Below are 17,675 nucleotides of genomic sequence, written 5' to 3'. Positions count from 1 at the left end.
GAGTGAAGGAGTTAATGATTTTGCTATCGCTGTCTCTCTGCCCATCCTACCTAGGCCTACCTGCATCCCTGTAGGCCTAACCACTCGATCATTACTCTCTCTCTCTCTCTCTCTCTCTCTCTCCCTCACGGCAGGGGGTGGGGGGTACAGGTAAGGCTACAGATGGTCAGCTACCCCAGCAGATCAATAACCAATGCGAGGGTCAGACTCCACGTCACCTCCTTCTCGCACCACCCAAAGCCGCGATGAATAATTCCTTTACACTTCTGATGGCGTTCCGAGCTAATGCAGTGCGACGCCAACCCCTCTGGTTATTAATGATCTCAGCTGGTTTCGATATTCTTTAAACTTCTGGGGTTTCACACAAATTCACCGATATTCCAACACCCTTTTTTTTTTTTTTTTCTGTATCCTTCACACTGCCAAGTTTTAATTAAATATACACAGATTCCACTCCATGGCCTCAGACCTATCGCCATTTTCCATCTTCTACGTGAGCAAAATTACAAACTAATGTAAAAATTTTAAACCATTTAATTATGGCTGAATACCGGCACTAAAACAACGTGTGGATCACTTTCGATAAGGTGCAAAGGAACTGATCATACCTGTACGTGCCTACACAGGAGAGAGAGAGAGAGAGAGAGAGAGAGAGAGAGAGGAGAGAGGAGAGGAGAGGAGAGGAGAGGAAGCAAGCAGGTATAAGGTAGACAAAGGTAGGTGCATGGGAGGTGAGGTCAAGAATAATACTGAGGAGAGAGGAGGCCAGGAGGGAAGGAAGGAGACAAGGAAGGAGAGAAAGACAGGGCTGAAGGTGGTGAGAGGAGGAAATATATGAAAGACAAGAAACAGAAAAGAATGAAGAACGGTGAAAGATGTAACGCACGAACAGAAAGAAGGAAGAAAGCAGTGGAAAATGAAAATATGAGATGATGAAAGAATGGGAAAATAATCAATGTTAAGGAATGAAGACAAAGGGTTGGAGGATTGCTGAAGGAAGTGAGAGTTTGAAAGGAAGGAAGGAATGAAGGATGAAAGAAAATGAGCAATGGGAAGACAAGAGACGACTGAAAAAGATGAGAGTGGTTAATATGGGAAAGAAGATAAATGGGGAAAAGTTAAGTAAAGAAGGCTACCACTACAATGAACGAAAGCGGTGTGAGTGCGAGATAGATAAAGAAAGGAAGAGTAATCAGAATAAAGAGGGAATGAGGAGGTAAGGAAAGATAAATGAAAAGACAATGAGAAAAGAGGAAGAAGACTGACAGATAGACAAGTGTAGATACGATAAACGGACGGACAGACAAACGCAGAGATTGGCAAAATGATAAAAAAAAAAAAAAAAAAAAAAAAGGCAGACAAATAAAACAGACAGCCAGACAGAAATAAATAAAGGTTGTGAGGAAAACATGGGAAGGGAGGAAAAAAGAACAGGGATATAAGGGAAGAAGATAAAGCAAGAAAACTAAAAACAAAGGAAGGATGGAAGAAGAGGAAAATACAGGTAAGAAGGAAGGAATCACAATAAGAAAACCTACCTGAGGGAATGTGATGGAGGGTGAGGGAGACACAGGTGAGAGGGTCTGAAGCATCTGGGTTGATTCTCCCGTGAGTGAAAGTTTAGAGAGGCTGCTGACCTGACGACCTAGTGCCTCATCTCACTCCACCCACCTCACACTCCCTCACTCACGCTACTCACACTCGCTGACATCACACGCGACCCGGACCCGCTCACTCACATTATTCATCACACAGGTCCAACTATACTACCCAGTCCCCCCCCCCCATGCTATTCATATTCGCTCATATTCACTCACATTCCAACACACAGACACACTAGCTCAACACACATTCGTTGATATTTACATACACACACACACACACACACACACACACACACACACACACACACACATTCCAGAGACGCACAAGCATATCCGCCGGCATACCATTCGCCCACTCACATTCACACGTAAACATCGTAATATCAGATGTGACCCTCTTCCTCTCTCTCTCTCTTTCTGGGATCGTAAGGTTTGTGTATTTAGGCTATGTAAATTGGAAGCCATGCGTTCAGTTCGTCGACCTTATTGCACAACGATACCTAATTCTCTCTCTCTCTCTCTCTCTCTCTCTCTCTCTCTCTCTCTCAAACATACACACGGTACCTACCTAAAAACCTACGTAATGATACTTATCTCACCCTAAATTAAACGCACTACCTCAAACCACGCAAAAACATAATTATGGCCTTTTTATTATAACTTGGCCTAAAACCGGCATCTCCCCATCATGAATGCTGAGTTATAACAACAGAGTAATACTACTATATGGTGCTAGTCACGAAAAAGTGCTCTGGAAAGGATGCAGAACCATAGTATCGTCTTGTTCTGCCCTTGAGCTACAGTATGTGATATAAGCTGCAAAATGACAAAAATCTTGGCCAAGTTAGGGTGAATGGACTACAGCAGCAGAAATCACAAGCACAGGTATACTAATCAACCGTACTGAAGGAATTACACATACCCAGAACACAATGTATTCCAAAAGCATAATTCTCCTTATATTCCCTCCATCTACACAATCTAGCCTTACCTATACACTCTCCTTACCCCCCATACTCACCACCGGCCGCACACGTTCCCTCGTCAACCGTACCTGTGGGAAAAAGAGAGAATTAATACACACACCATCTCAAACATCTGTATCTTCTTAGTTTCACCCATGCACATCATCTAAACTATAAACTCTCCTTTCCCCCACCCACCTGCTCACCAAAAGCATACACATCCCCCTCGTCAACTGCACGTAGCCTAGTCAAGTGCGCACATAAGTTGAGCGGACTGCAACCACATCCATGTCACACTTGCGAAACCGGGAATCGGGTAAAGGGAGTGCAAGGATTCGGTTCCCGGTCTAATTGGGGATAAAAGTGAGAGTCTTGTTACAACCAGCGTGGTGAGAGGATGAGGATTTTGTAACTATAAGCGCCGGAACTAAAACCGTGGTCTTTGTGCCTTGACAGCGCACTGAGAAAGACGTAAGTAATGTAGCAATCATCATCATCATCATCATCATCAAAGCTAATTACCCTGCAGTTCCGTATTTTATGTGATTTGGAAGTGAATAAAAAAAAAAAGGCAATGACCTGCACAAAACATAAGTACAAAAAACAAAATCAACAGTGAGAGAGAGAGAGAGAGAGAGAGAGAGAGAGAGAGAGAGAAGGGGGGGGGATTACATAAAAAGGCAGGATACAATTGAAGGCAGGATAGATTATGTGGTTATGGGAGGTATTGTAAGAATGATGCGCTGTGTAGAAAGTGTCATTGTTCTTGTGGATACGGTACAATGAGAGGCAGTCGCGGTTCATACAGGTACCGTTGCTGCCAGTCAAAGGTACGCTGCTCACCTCCTCGAAATACAAGAATTATGGGGACAGCCAGCAGCAGAAAGGCTGCTTGCTTATGCAGACTGGACTTAATGAGGAATACTTAGGCATCAGTCATAACCTAGGAATCGTCTTAATAATCGTCGCATTGACCCTATTTCCCACAATAACAGCTTACGAAACCCTAATCTTTTTTATCATATATATATATATATATATATATATATATATATATATATATATATACAGTAAGTAATAGCTACAAATTTTTTAGCTAAATCACATAAAAATGAAAAACAATTTATAAACACCGCACACTGCAAATTTAACCATCTTACAATGACACAAGAAAAAGTTAATTATGTATATTTATTTATTTGTTTATTTATTTATTTTTCTAGCGAGCCCTCTGTGCCAGCCCCGCCTATACAAGTGAGTGTGGCGTGTGATGCAACTTGTGAGAGCACACTAAGGACGCAGGAATGTTGCTGCAAGTTGGATAATGCCGCAGGGGTGGCACGCAGTTTGGCTGGGGCAGACGAGAACTGGATTTCCGGAGGGTGATGTGGGAGTGGGGAGGAAGTCTGTGTGGATGCGGAGGGAGAAGGAATGTGGGCGACCAGGAAAAAAAGAAAAGGAATACTGCTAGTGAAGATTAACCTTAGGGACGCGCAAAGTTTCCATGCTGCGAGTATAATCATCTGGCATTACCTGGAGAAAAATATTACAAAGTATGCCTGAATAAATTTGTCTGCGTTGACGAGATAATACAAATAAGTAATCAGCAGTTACTTTTTAGTTAGGGTAATCCTCTCACTACGATGACATCTTTTCACATTGTCTTCACCCTGACTAAGCATGCAGATCCTTTATGCTGATGGATTTTCAAACCCTATTAGACAGACACGTGGGTGAAGGAATAAAGAGTCAGATGCCATAGAAAGTGAGAGCTATGTGGCGGAAGGAATAATGTGACTTACGAGGGAGTGGTTCAGTAATGGTAACAATGGCTTCCTTCACCATTAATCACCACCACACACGCATTGCCATTAACACGTCCCTTTTAATTACCTACCTTCTACTGTAAATCCTTCCCTCCATATTCTCACTTATATTTCGCTTCAATACACCTTCTACATACCTTCAATGCCTATTTTTATTATTATTATTATTACAGACAGACAGAGCAAGAGAAAGCCTAGATGGATAGTACGTAATAGTGCAGAATATCCAAGACAGATAGTGGTATATGGGGGGGAGAGAGAGAGAGAGAGAGAGAGACGCTGCTAAAACAAAAACAGCCTCACACACAAATTCTCTCTCTCTCTCTCTCTCTCTCTAGGCTTAGCGAGTTTTTTTGTTGGCAGAAAAAAAGGTAAGCCGTTTTAAGCAGCTCCACTCACACCACTGTTTCTTACACCTTCTCTACACTAATGGTATACCCCACTCCTCTCGCGGCTGCCCGGTAAGGTTAATATTCACACCCACACCAGATGGTTTTGTTTTGATGACAGAAAGCTAAGCAGTCGATTTTTTTTCTCTTCTCTCTCATTTTACTGCTGGATAGTTTAACTCATCCTAGAAAAGGCCTCTCGAAGTTTGGGGTAACATATAAACTAGTATTTTTAATCCAGTTTTCTTTACCATCATTATCACCACCACTGTCATCATCATCATCATCATCATCACTTATATTATTACCATCGTGATGATAATAACGATGATAAGGATGACAACGGAAATGATGGTGCTGACGATGAAGATTATAACGACGATGACAACAACAACAATTATAATGAAGAAAAGAGAGATGAAGGTGATGATGATGATGCTGATAATGATAATGGAGATAACAGGTACGTATCTGCAGTCGTCCTTCACACTCAGTCCAACACACATTCCCTTTCAAAGCGTTCGGCCTGTGCCTGGGCGCCTGCCACTTCAAAGGATTAGTGTGCACTCAGTCTCGTTAACTTCTCCAGTGTAAAGCTTCGAATTTATCTTTCACACATTTGTTTTATTCTTCCCTTCCTACCTACTCTTACCTACCGCCCACCTACCAAACTTTACCGACCAACTTTCCCCCTTACATATCGTCCTTCTTACTTACTTTCCTCCCTCTCACTTTCCTACCAGTCTACATAGTATTTACCTACTTACGTACCAACCTACCTACCTACCTACATGTCTCCAAGATCTCTCCCAGCCTCCTCAACTTCCCTTCTCTTCCATGCCTACCTCTTAAATATAAACTACCAAAGTCTTGGCTCTCTGCCTTTCTATCTACCGGTACCCCTCAGCTCTTTTCCTACTTACCCTACCTATCTACCTCTCAGCTCAAAAACTAAATACCTACACACCTACCGACCCCTCAGATCCTTACCCAATTTTCTACCTACCTACCTATCTAGTTTAACTAATTCCTCCTTTCCCAGAGTCTCCCTTCACTTCCTTCTCAATTTCCATCCCCCTACCAATTCAAATCACCTACCTTAGCCCCTTCATTTCTCCCTACCTACCAACCAAGGGAAACTACTTAGCCTATCAACTTTCCTACCAACCTTTCATCTCCTTACTTATCCCTCTAATACCTATCATCCTAGCCTACTCCCTCTCCCCCTCCCTTCCTACGTACTTACCCCTCTGCCTCCCCTTCCCTCTGCCACAGACCCTAGCTTAAGCCTACCGGAACCGGGGGCTCTGTGTGAGGAAATCTCATTTGTGCGGAGCCACACCCTCTCTCACCATTTTTTTCTCTCTCTCTCTCTCTCTCTCTCTCTCTCTCTCACACACACACACACACACACACACACACACACACACAATAAGCAAAGGCTAGGTAGTCACAATCACTTAAACCATACTCACGCACTCACTCGCACACACAATAAACCTGAACACAAACATCACTAATTTAATTCTTTCACTCACGCACACATGACCACTCAATCAAACTCCATCACAGACAATCAAAAGCACGACAATAAGGCTACAAACACTCAATAGCACTACATAAATACAAGCAAACGCACACGACAGACACAAACTTTTCAGTATACACACACACACACACACACGCCTCTCCACCATCTCTCTCTCTCTCTCTCTCTCCTTCTCCACACACACGCACAATAAGTTTACCCACCTTAACGGGACTATACAAACACCCTCAACAGACTGGAATTCGCGCCTATCTCACTCAGCTGTATTTACAGATTATTTTTTTTCGTAATGCTGTATTTGCAACACGAGAAGAAACGTGAGAGATAAAGTATTTCCACCATTAGGCTATTTACTATTTCATAAATATTACTGTCTGATTGTTCTTCAACTTTTTTACTTCCTTGTTTCCACTCAAGATCCCTTTCAATCACTGCACTAGTGGGAAAGATGATGATGAAAATAATGATGATGATGATGATGATGATGATGATAAAGATACACTGAGTATGACTGGTACGTAAAACAGAAAACATTTAATCCTTTCACTGGCACTGTGGCTCACAGGTACGGTATTATATTCTGGCTACCGTTCAACCATTTTGTTGAACATTAGAATGGCCCTTTGGACTGAAGCTCAACGTTGGCTGTTTACCTTTGCCATGGCTGTTACTTACTGGTTATTCTGTTTTACACTCTCACCTGGACTCCTTTCCAGTCGCTGTAGGCTAGACTGTGCTCACCCAAGCAGTCATCATCCAGTTCTGTATTGCCCCATCCGACGAGCTGGGGCCAAAGGCTACGCTATTTACTTTAGTGAATGAGAGGGTGACCGACCCTTCTTTCCCTGAGCGGCATTATATGAACGTGAGGGAAAAAAAAAAAAAAAAACATCTTGAAAGCGAAACACGATGAGCCACATTCGGCGGGAGCGTCTCAGTCCTCTAATTCGACTGGGGCACCACATCCCACTAATTCGGCTGCAGCGTCACAATCCACTAATTGGCTGAAGCGTCATAAATCACTAGACCACTTGGCGCCCATTCGTTGATTACTGAAGTTACCAAAGAGCATAATACATGGTTTCCTGGAATAGGCTACAAGAAACCAATTACTCTGTCAAAGAGTGTACAGAGTCACATACAACGACACATTCCTAAAATAATCTCACTTTAGTCTCAGGCTGGTAAGGAGGGACCCAGGGACCAAGTGCCTGCCGTGTTATCTTGGCAAGAAATCCAGGAGGCCAACATTGACAGAGGCGGAACCGCACACCACTATACCAACACAGCGGGTATACCAACACAACTCACCGCTTGGCTAGCTGAGATGGAGAGCTATTTTCCACAACTGCACAGACTACTGCACCAACACTGACACAGACGAAACCACACTCACACATCCACCACAATATCAACACACTACAACAAACATCACTATACCAACAAACTGCCATCACTAACGGGTATACTAACACTGTTTGGATCACGAGGGAAGAGAGCTATTTTAATCACTATAGTATCTACAAAAACTACAGAGCCTTCAACAATAACACAGACACAACCACATATCAACCATTACACATATTCCACACCACCGCAGTCTGCACCACTCTGCACACTACTTGGGTTGCACGAGAGGAGAGCTATTGCAAACACTAAGGTACCTTCACTTTTCTCGTTTTAATTATCTGCTTTCTCTGTTTTCTTGTTTATATACGTTTTATCCTATTTAGCTTTTCTTACATCCTGACTCACACATTCCAGCGCTCACCCAATCCTGCGACATCTTCCTGCGCCCATCCATAGAATCCCATGGCCACATATTCCCACGTCCACCCAAGCATAAACATACCTTCTTACACCCATCCACATCTATTAACATCTTCCCATAACCTTCCACATTCTCCCATTACCTTCTAGACCCATTCATAACCTTCCACTCTCTCTCATAACCTAAATCCATCCTAACCCCCAACACTATTACAATCTTCTATACCTAACAATAATCTCCCACCAACGCCTCGCCACAACCTATTATATCCACGCACTTTCCCACGCTCACAGACACCTATCCACAACCTCATACACTTTCCTACACCCTCTCACACTTCAAGGAGGGAGGGGATGGCGTGATACCATAATACGAGTAGGTATAGGCTAATCAGCCAACTTACCGAATACTTAAACATAAAAGAAACCCAATCATCGAATATCCATCTGGACCAGTAGCTAGTTCAGAGTGTTAACCCTTCCTTCTGTCTCCAGACGATCCTGATTTGCCTAGGAAATTTGACTTCCATATCCCAGAACCTCACCTTTCCAGAATCCAAACCTCTTCCCTTCTAGAACCCAGATCTTGTCCTTTTTATAATCCAGAACCCTCATTTTCCATACCAGAGCTCCTCCTTTCCACAAACCAGAACTCCTCTCTTCCAGAACCCCTGACGCTGACAGTAGGTGGGCGGCTGCTATTGTGGTCAGGCTGTTTACACGTGAGATGCGTCTCCCGGGCGGATGCACTCACACCATCATCTCCACACCACACCTCTGCCAACTCCACCACTACCACCTCTATCACGGCGTCCACCTCCACTTCCACCTTCACTAAATCATTACGGTATGGTACCTCTACACCTCCGCATCTCCATCACCTTCACTCACACCATCTCCTTCACATTTCCACTCCTTCCACCTTCATTCACACTATAACCTATACACCTCCGCATCTCCCTCACCCCCACGACCTCAACTGCTCCATCCACCTCCACAGGCTCTGCCACAAGCCTACCCGCTCATCACAAAATCTCATTACTCTACCTCCTCTTCTACCTACCACCTTCACCACTCCTGCCACTTCCACTATCTCTTCCACTCCTTCCACCCCCTTCACCATCTCCATTTCTACACTGCCTCTTACCTCCAACTCCATATCCACCATTAACCACCCTTCCACCACTCCTGCGCCCCTCATCTCCACCTCTCCCATATGCCACTTTCATTTCCATTACCACACATCGTCACCATCCACCCTCCTACCTCTGCCATTATCTCCTCTCTCTCTCTCTCACTCTCCCAACAGAGAGAGAGAGAGAGAGAGAGAGAGAGGGGGGGGGGGTTGGAGGGAAAGAACGGACCCCCAGGAGCTCACACACCAAATCACACAATTTATCTCTACACTCTTCTTTTTTCTTTAACCTTTTCCTCCCCTCCGTCCAATTCCTTTTCCCCCAATCTTTCTCCCCCTCACCCCACTTCTTCACCCTCCTCCCCAGCTCCCAGGGAAGAGGGGGAAAATAAGGTGGAGTAAAAAAAAATATATATATATATATATCCATGAGGGGGTATGGGAAGGGTGCTACGAATAGGTAAGAGAGGTAGGGGGAAGGGGAAGAGGAAAGGGAAGAGGGGGAAGAAAAGGAAGATGGGTAGAGGGAAAGATGGATAAAAAGAGGAAGTGGAGGAGGACGGGAGGATGGGGGAAGAGGGAACGGGTAGGGGGAAAGAAAGGAAGGTGGGGGGGGTAGCGGGTGTGAACAAGTGGGAGGGGGGAGAAGGGTAGGGTAGGGGGAAAGAGGGAAAGGGGAGGTGGAAGGACGGAGAGAAAGGGGGAAGAGGGGAAGGGACGAGAAGGAGGGAAGTGAGTAAGAAGCGTCTGGGGCCACTGAGCGCCTTGATCAATGGCCCAGGATTGTATTAGGTTCATCCCCACCCCACTGTGTCGAGGAATTTCTATTATTAAACTCTGATTAAATAGATGGGAAACCAGATTGATAAACAGACAGATCGACAGGTAAATAGACAGATGGATAGATAGATCGATACTGATAGATAGAGAGATAACAGTACGATGGATTCTGGTCACATAACAACCATCGATGTGGATATAAATAACGTACATACAGCAGACGTAAGTAAACTCACAGTCAATCATTCCTTTACTTGTCTGGTCCCTGAGGATGAAATAATTGTCATGAATTTGGCTAATATCGTCACTGAGCGTCTTTTTATTTATGCTGGCATCATATACATATTCACGTATCATTTCAACTGCACTCTTATTAAACTCGAATCATGAAATTTTGTTATAATCCACTGAAATCTTGCTTATACTGATTCCCCCCGCCCTCTCTCTCTCTCTCTCTCTCTCTCTCTCTCTCTCTCTCTCTCTCTCTCACACACACACTATCGGCACTTTCTTAACTCTTAAAATGTGGAAGAATATAGAGGACTTCACTGGTTAAGGTATCTATGAGACTGGTTGTTATTTTCCTTTTATATTCTTCGAGTTTACAAGTATGCCCAGTGTTCCTTCCACCTGCCGGGAATGTTATCTTTCATCCCTCTTTCACAGCTGGTATGTTCTTAAAATTCTTCTTGCTTCGTATTATTGCCTCTGGGTTTTATTTGTCTTTATCAGCGACGACTATAGTTACTGGATATGCTCTGTTTTCTGTTCCTTGTGCTGTCAAAGTATTATTCTGGTTATTATGTCCCCCTGTCTCCATCAGCCTGCCCAGTGAACCACCACCACCACCACCAGGGAGACGAAGACAAAGCGAGGGAGTCTGAATGAGCAAGATCGCTATTGATTGTTGTACGGCCGCTCTCCACCAGGTACAATAGACTGGGTATGAAGCGATATGAAACACTAATGAATGTGTGGGGTGATTCACAGGATGAAACAACAAGAAACAAGAATGCCTACCTTTAACTGTAGTCATAATACTCAAGTGCGATCATAATGCAGATGGAATTACCTTTAACTGTGGTCATAATACTCGTGCGATCATAATACACATGGAATTACTTGTACTGATAAATTATAAGTATCTGTTCTTGTGGGATAAAAATATAGGCTATATGAGAATTCTGTAAACATACTGCATACGACATAGCCTAAAAAAAAAAAAAAAAAAAAAAAAAAGAAGAGAGCTCATCATCCCAGCCGTAAAACTCGTACGCAAGTTGTTTAACAACTTTTCCCCCCCCGCAGGTACCGGTAGCTATCAAAATACCCTACTGAAGAGGGTCCGTTACCCCACATGTATGGGAACCACTGAGTCACTGACGTGATTACACTGTGTATATATTTACAGCATGTACTCGTAAATATACCGGTATCAATATGCCGGGAAAAGAAAAATATGGAACAGGGGAACCAGGACTTGTTATGAATACTGAGAAAACCAAAGAGACTAGCCTATACACACCAGAGGAGAGGAAGACTAACAAAAAATGAGGAGTAACAATAACAAAATATTTATCTAACAACAAACTATTGGTTCACAAAAAACTCAAAGAGTAACAAAATATTTAGACACTAAAATAAAAGTTAACCAAAAAAATCAATCTAACCTTAACGGAGGAAAGGACGAAATATTTAACGACACTATAATAAAAGTTAACCCTAAAATCAATCTAGCCTACACGGAGGAGAGGAGGAAAATATTTAAAGACACTACCGTATAATTAAAGTCAAATCTAAAACCAATCTAACCTAAACGGAGGAGAGGACGAAATATTTAAAGACATTAAAATAAAAGTCAACCCTAAAATCAATCTAACCTAAAGAGAATGAAAGGGGGAAACCGACTGTGCCTAGACGAAGGGGCGACTGGAAATGGCCGGATTCCGAGGACAATGGCGGTGCACGGACGACACTTTTAATTACGACCAGCCCTTGTCTCCACGATTATTGTAGCTTTCACCCTAAATTAAAAAAACCAGGATGAGGATTGAATTTAATCTGAGCGTTAATTTAGGTCTACCGGTACCGTAACCATTATTAGATTACCTTCGTCATCATCATCCATCATTACCGTACGTCATTCATCATCATCATCACTATCATCATCTGTAATCATCATCATCATTACTTTGAAGTATGATTGGGCCTGGTCTCTCTGCTTACTGTCTCTTCCACGCTAAATCAAACCTAATAAGGACCATTTTATTTAATCTGCGAGTTTATGGTGATTGAATAATAGGCTTGCTGTCGTTGTCATCACTAATCATTGCATTTATTATTATTATTATTATTATTATTATTATTATTGTTACCATCATCATCATTTTCAAACCTACTCTATATTGTGAAGTTCAGCAGCCTACCAGAATCTCCCTTTTTATTTAGCTGATTTATAATAGTTTGAGAAAATCAGCTTACTTAAATAGGTGGCTAACCTTTCTGAACATTAGGCTTGATTCATCGTTACTATCACTGCCAGGTATCTGCTTTATCCTCATCCTCATCCTAATCATCACTATCATCATCCCCATCATCATCATCACTACATAATCCTCCCTCAGCTTTCTCCACTCCGTTCTGTTGGCGTGCTCCAGCCTACCCCGGTTTCGTGACCACCTTTCATAATTTGCTTTAATGAAACTTTACTTTAAACTCTTCCCCCTCATTGTCCCCCCCCCCCTCTCTCTCTCTCTCACACACACCCACACACACATACACACATCTCTTCTTTCCTTCCTCCCTCCCTTTTCTTCTCATACGTTTCATATCACTCTCCTAGCTCTCCCCCCCTTCTTTCTTCTCTGCCCCTCGCCCCATCTCCATCTTCTCTCCTCCTCCACCTCCTCTACTAAGTTCTTCCTCCCTCCCTCTACCACTCCTCCTCCTGATTCTCCTCTCTCCCGTGTCCTCCTCCCTCTCCTATCCCCATCTATCTCCCTTCCTTCTTACTCTTCTCACTCCTTCCTTCCTACCTCATCACTCTCTCCCCAAAATCTTCTGTTTGTACTCTCCTCTCTCCTAATTCCTTCTCTCTTCTCTTCTTCCCTTCCATGTACTCTCCCTTCTCCCTCCTTATCTCATCCAGCTCGCCTCTCTCCAAATCCCTTTTCTCCTTCCCTTCCCTGTACTCTTCTCTTTCCCCCCTTTTCTCATCGTGCTCTCCTCTCTCCTAATCCCTTCTCTCTTCTCTCCTTTCCTTCCCTTCTGTGTACTCTCCCTTCTCCCTCCTTTTCTCATCCTGCTCATCTTTCCTTCCCAGATCTCTCCCTCTCCCCATCCTCCCTTCCCTTCCTCCTGCATGTACTCTCCTCTCTCCTACCCTCTTAATTCCTGTTTCCTTTCTGTTAGTATTCTCCCCTCTTGTCCATTCTCTCCCTTACTTCGCTACTTTCCTGCCTTCCTCCCTCCCAATTATCTAGCTTGTTTCCTCTCCATCTTCCTTTCTTCCTCTCCTTTTCACCCCCTCACCTCGTTCATTGTCCCTCTTCCTTCCTCCCTCCATCCCTCCCGCTACAATCGTTTTGTACTCCCCCCCCCCTCCCTTTCTCTTTCTCTCCTTCCATCCCTTTCTACTTATTTTACATCTCCTTACGTCCCCCCTCCATCTCTTACCTTACGTTACCTACCTACCTACCTCGCGTACCGTACCTACACACTTACCTAACTCCCGCATCCTCCCCTCCTACCTACCATGAGCTCTCTCCCAACTTTCCTCTCCTTCACTTTCTGTCTACTGCCCCTACACTTCCCTCCTTACCTACTCCTTCTCTTAACTTCCTCTGCTCCACCTCTTTCGTCTCTCCTCCCTCCAGTTGTCCTCTCTCCATCCCTCCCTACCTCCCTTCATCCCACCACCTTCCTCCATCCGGCTCCAACATTACCTCCTCTTCCTCTCTCCCTTCCTCCCAATAAATTATTCCTTCTGTCCCTCCATTCCTCCCTTCTCTCCTACCCCTCCAGCTCTCCGCCCTTCTATCCTTCTCCACACTCCTCCTCTCTCACTATTCCCTCCCTGCCTTCCTCCGTTTATCCACCTCCCTCCCTTCGCCTCTCTACCATGTATTCTCGTCTTTCCTCCTCCCTCCAGCTTATCCCTCCCTTCCTCCCTATTTCCCTCTTCCCCCACTGCCTCTCCAGCCCCAACGTTGCTCGGCTTTACGTAATCCATTGTATCCTTCTTTAGGGGTTCCTTCCACCGTCATTACCATCTCTCTCTCTCTCTCTCTCTCTCTCTCTCCACCCAGCTCCCAAGACATCAGGTACAGGATACAGGAAGTTGCCTCCCCCACCCTCCCCCGTCTGCCCCCTTCCCCCACACTTCCTCAACCTCCTCCCCCTCCCCGTCCAACGTCTTCCTCTCTCCTTTCCTTAACCGTCTCTGCGTCTTCTCATTTATTCTATACTTCTTTTTTTTTTCTTCTTCTTTGTCTCTTTTTTTTCTACCTTACTACGTTCTCCTCATTCTTACTTTTCCCAGGACCCATTTTTTCTCATCCTTTTCTTCCTCTTCACCTCCTCCTCCTCCTACTCCTCTTTCATCTTCAACTTATTCTTACCTCCTGTTCTTTCCTTCTCTGTTCTCTCCCTCCTTTCCTCCTCTCCCTTTAATTCCGCCTCATTCTCTCACTGTCAACCTTCCTTCTTCCACCTCTTCCTACTTAATCTTTCCTTCTCTTTCTCTCTTTAATTCTCCCACTGCTCTTCCTCGACTTTCATCTCATTCATATTCCATTCTTATTCTTTTTCTTCTCTCCCCTCTTTCAAATTCTTTTTTCATTCTTTTTTCCTTCTACTCTCATTTCTTATTCAAATATTTTCCTTCAAGACTTACTCCTGTTCCTCTTAAGTCCGACTCTCTCTCTCTCTCCCTTCCTTCATCTTATTTCCTCAGTTCTCTCTTCTCTTTTTTCTTCACCGTTAATTTTCTTCCTCTTCCTCTATTTTCTCACTGTTACCTTCTTTCTCGTCCTTGCGTTCTTCCTCCTCCTTCTCCTTTAACTACCACTCCTCTTCCACCCTCTTCTTTAACTCTCGTTACTCTTCTCTTATTTTTGCTATTTAATGTCGACTCCCTGGACAGAGGAATTTAGAAGATCCTGCTCCTCCTGCTCCTCATCATCATCATCATCATCATCATCATCATCATCACCATCAAGGCTAAATATAATCAAATACCACAACCTTACAACTAAAATACAAATGAAAACATAGATAAAACATATAAAACATAAAATCATACACACTAAAACCGGTCACTGCCCTAACAGTTATTTTCAAGCCAAGTTTTCGGTAACTTAAGGATTTTTTTTTTTTAGACAACTGAACCCTTCCACTATTGACATAACTCCAGTAAAGTACATTATGGTACATTACGGCACCTCTGCTTAGTAGCAAAACATCTTCACTGTTGAAATAATACCCTCTTCTGCATACGGTATAGAAGACTACCATAAGCAGCTTCGAGATCTGTTAGAAAATGAAAACGAAGGCATAAAATGGCTGTCTACAAAATAACCCCTTACGGCATACGGTCTTTAAGCTTGGCTACCAGCGTGCACTAACTACCAAACGCTTCACGCTCTTTCAACTTGCAAGCACCCTGCACAACAACCACAGTACTTTCAACAACATGCAGGAAGTGCTTGGTACTGGCAGCTCCCCTCTGGCGCTGTGGCTATTGCATCCAGGTCTATCTTTGCCAATGGAAGTTTCCCTATAACATTCATAATTCCTTATTACCGGGGACGTACACTACTTCGAACCCATTTTATTATGGCTAATATTTGATGAGCTTATTCCCTCGAAGAAAGCGCCTTCACGGGGGACTGGAAACAATTTCCAATCATCCCTTCAGGTCGAGAACGTCTATCTATCTATCTATCTATAGCCCGAAGCCCTAATCCCGCAAAGGGTGGCCGCAGACAAAACGCCTCCAAGTCGCTTTGTCACCCACCATTTGACTACCCTCCCCCCAGCTCACAGGTACGAGAACGTACCTGTACTTATTCAATTCTGCCTAATGTCAAACAGCTGTGTTCAACTCGATAGACCCGGAGGGCATTTCCTTTGTTCAAAAACATCCACTCCTGGTATCAAGGATTAGGCTAAATGCTGGAATGTCAGCAGTTCCGTGGTAACACATTCCTAATGGCCGTGCACTCTTGGAAACATATTCATGAACCACCCCCTACAGTACCGTACCATGATTTCTTTATTGGTCTGTACCGCCACTTTATTACTGCTACCACCAAACCATTTTACTCAGCTTATGAAAGACCTGGGGTACTGTAAAGGCTAAGATCAGGCCTTCAGTACCGCTACCGCCAAAGTACTTCCCTCATATTAAGAGACTCGAAACAGTGTAAAAGTTGAGGGCGAGGTAACGAGGCCTACAAGGAGACGGAAAGCAAACAGTTCTCACGTTAGAGATTCCCCTATAAATTCCCTCCTCCCCTCCCCTACCCTCGCTACGCCCATCGGATCAACACAATGGACAACTTTCACCATTCCAAAGAACCAACTTAGGATTTTCTGATAAATGTCTCTCAGAAAAGTAAAGAAGGGAAGGGAAGAGATAGAGAAAGGGGGGGGGGGTGAGACAGAGGATAAATAGGAAGAAAGAAAGAAAAAGAGAAGTCAAGTTTTCCTCCTGGACGCCAGCGCTCACTCCACCTCCAACCACTTGTGCTGTTACTGTCACCTCAATCTCGCTAACTCGCCTGCTAAAACTCAAGAGGCAGCCATTGTTCACCCATCACTGCCAGGGTTTCCGCCTACGTGGAAGATAATCGTTCTCAGTGGCAACAACATAGTACAAAGCCTTCTGCTGATGTGAAAAAGCCCTTCGCTGTGGGGGTATTTCCTCAGCTTAATGGAATCGTCTGACAGGGGGAAGAATATAATGGACGTTATGCCACCTGTACTAAAGGAAAAAAATACAGGTAGATTTCCATAACCCCTACAACCCAATAATGTACCATCATCATCATCATCATCATCTCTCTCCCTCTCTCTCTCTCTCCTGACAGTTTAGTTACCGTAGTTCTTGTAGTTCTCCATCCTCCACGGATTATCCAGATTCCACGCTCAGACCTTTGCTCATCTAACAATAACGAGGACAAGGCAACAATACACCACCTGGCTTGTAATAAGGGTCTGGGGCTACAAGGAAACGTGTAGTCTAGGCTATCACATATCCGCTCTTTTATCCTCCACGCCTTTTTTCCCCCCTGCCTTCTCCCCCTTCCCCATCTACCCTATCCTTCCCTGTCCTCCATTTTCAGGAAGGGACTGTAAGGTTTGTATGGTCTGCGTATCAGTGTAGTTCTAAGCCCATTCTTTCTTTAGTGCCTTCCTCCCTCTATCCATACACCCAATTTCCTTCCCTTTTTTTGCCCTTCATTCCTCTAATATTCCTTTCCCCATCCCTCCCTAATCTCTCCTTTCATCTATCTCATCCAACCATCCACCCACTTTCCTTTCTTTCTTCCCTCTTCATCCCTCAAAATTCTTCCCCCATCCCTTCCTTATCTCTCCTTCCATCTATCTCATCCATCTCTTCTTTCTTTCACCCTCCCTCCCACCTCTTCTGTAA

At 44.0% G+C, this 17,675-nt stretch overlaps 1 protein-coding gene across 1 annotated transcript in view; it reads right to left on the bottom strand.

The window, feature by feature from the left end:
• Dscam1 (Down syndrome cell adhesion molecule 1) overlaps positions 1–17,675 on the bottom strand; it is an 829,655-nt gene that overhangs the window by 550,987 nt on the left and 260,993 nt on the right. The window lies entirely within an intron of this gene.

Source organism: Coenobita brevimanus, chromosome 25 (assembly GCF_032717465.1).
Source record: "Coenobita brevimanus isolate Jiangsu-jjx chromosome 25, ASM3271746v2, whole genome shotgun sequence".
NCBI classification, from domain to species: domain Eukaryota; kingdom Metazoa; phylum Arthropoda; class Malacostraca; order Decapoda; family Coenobitidae; genus Coenobita; species Coenobita brevimanus.
The sequence above is the reverse complement of the archived record's forward strand: the minus strand, read 5'-3'. Positions and strand labels throughout refer to the sequence as shown.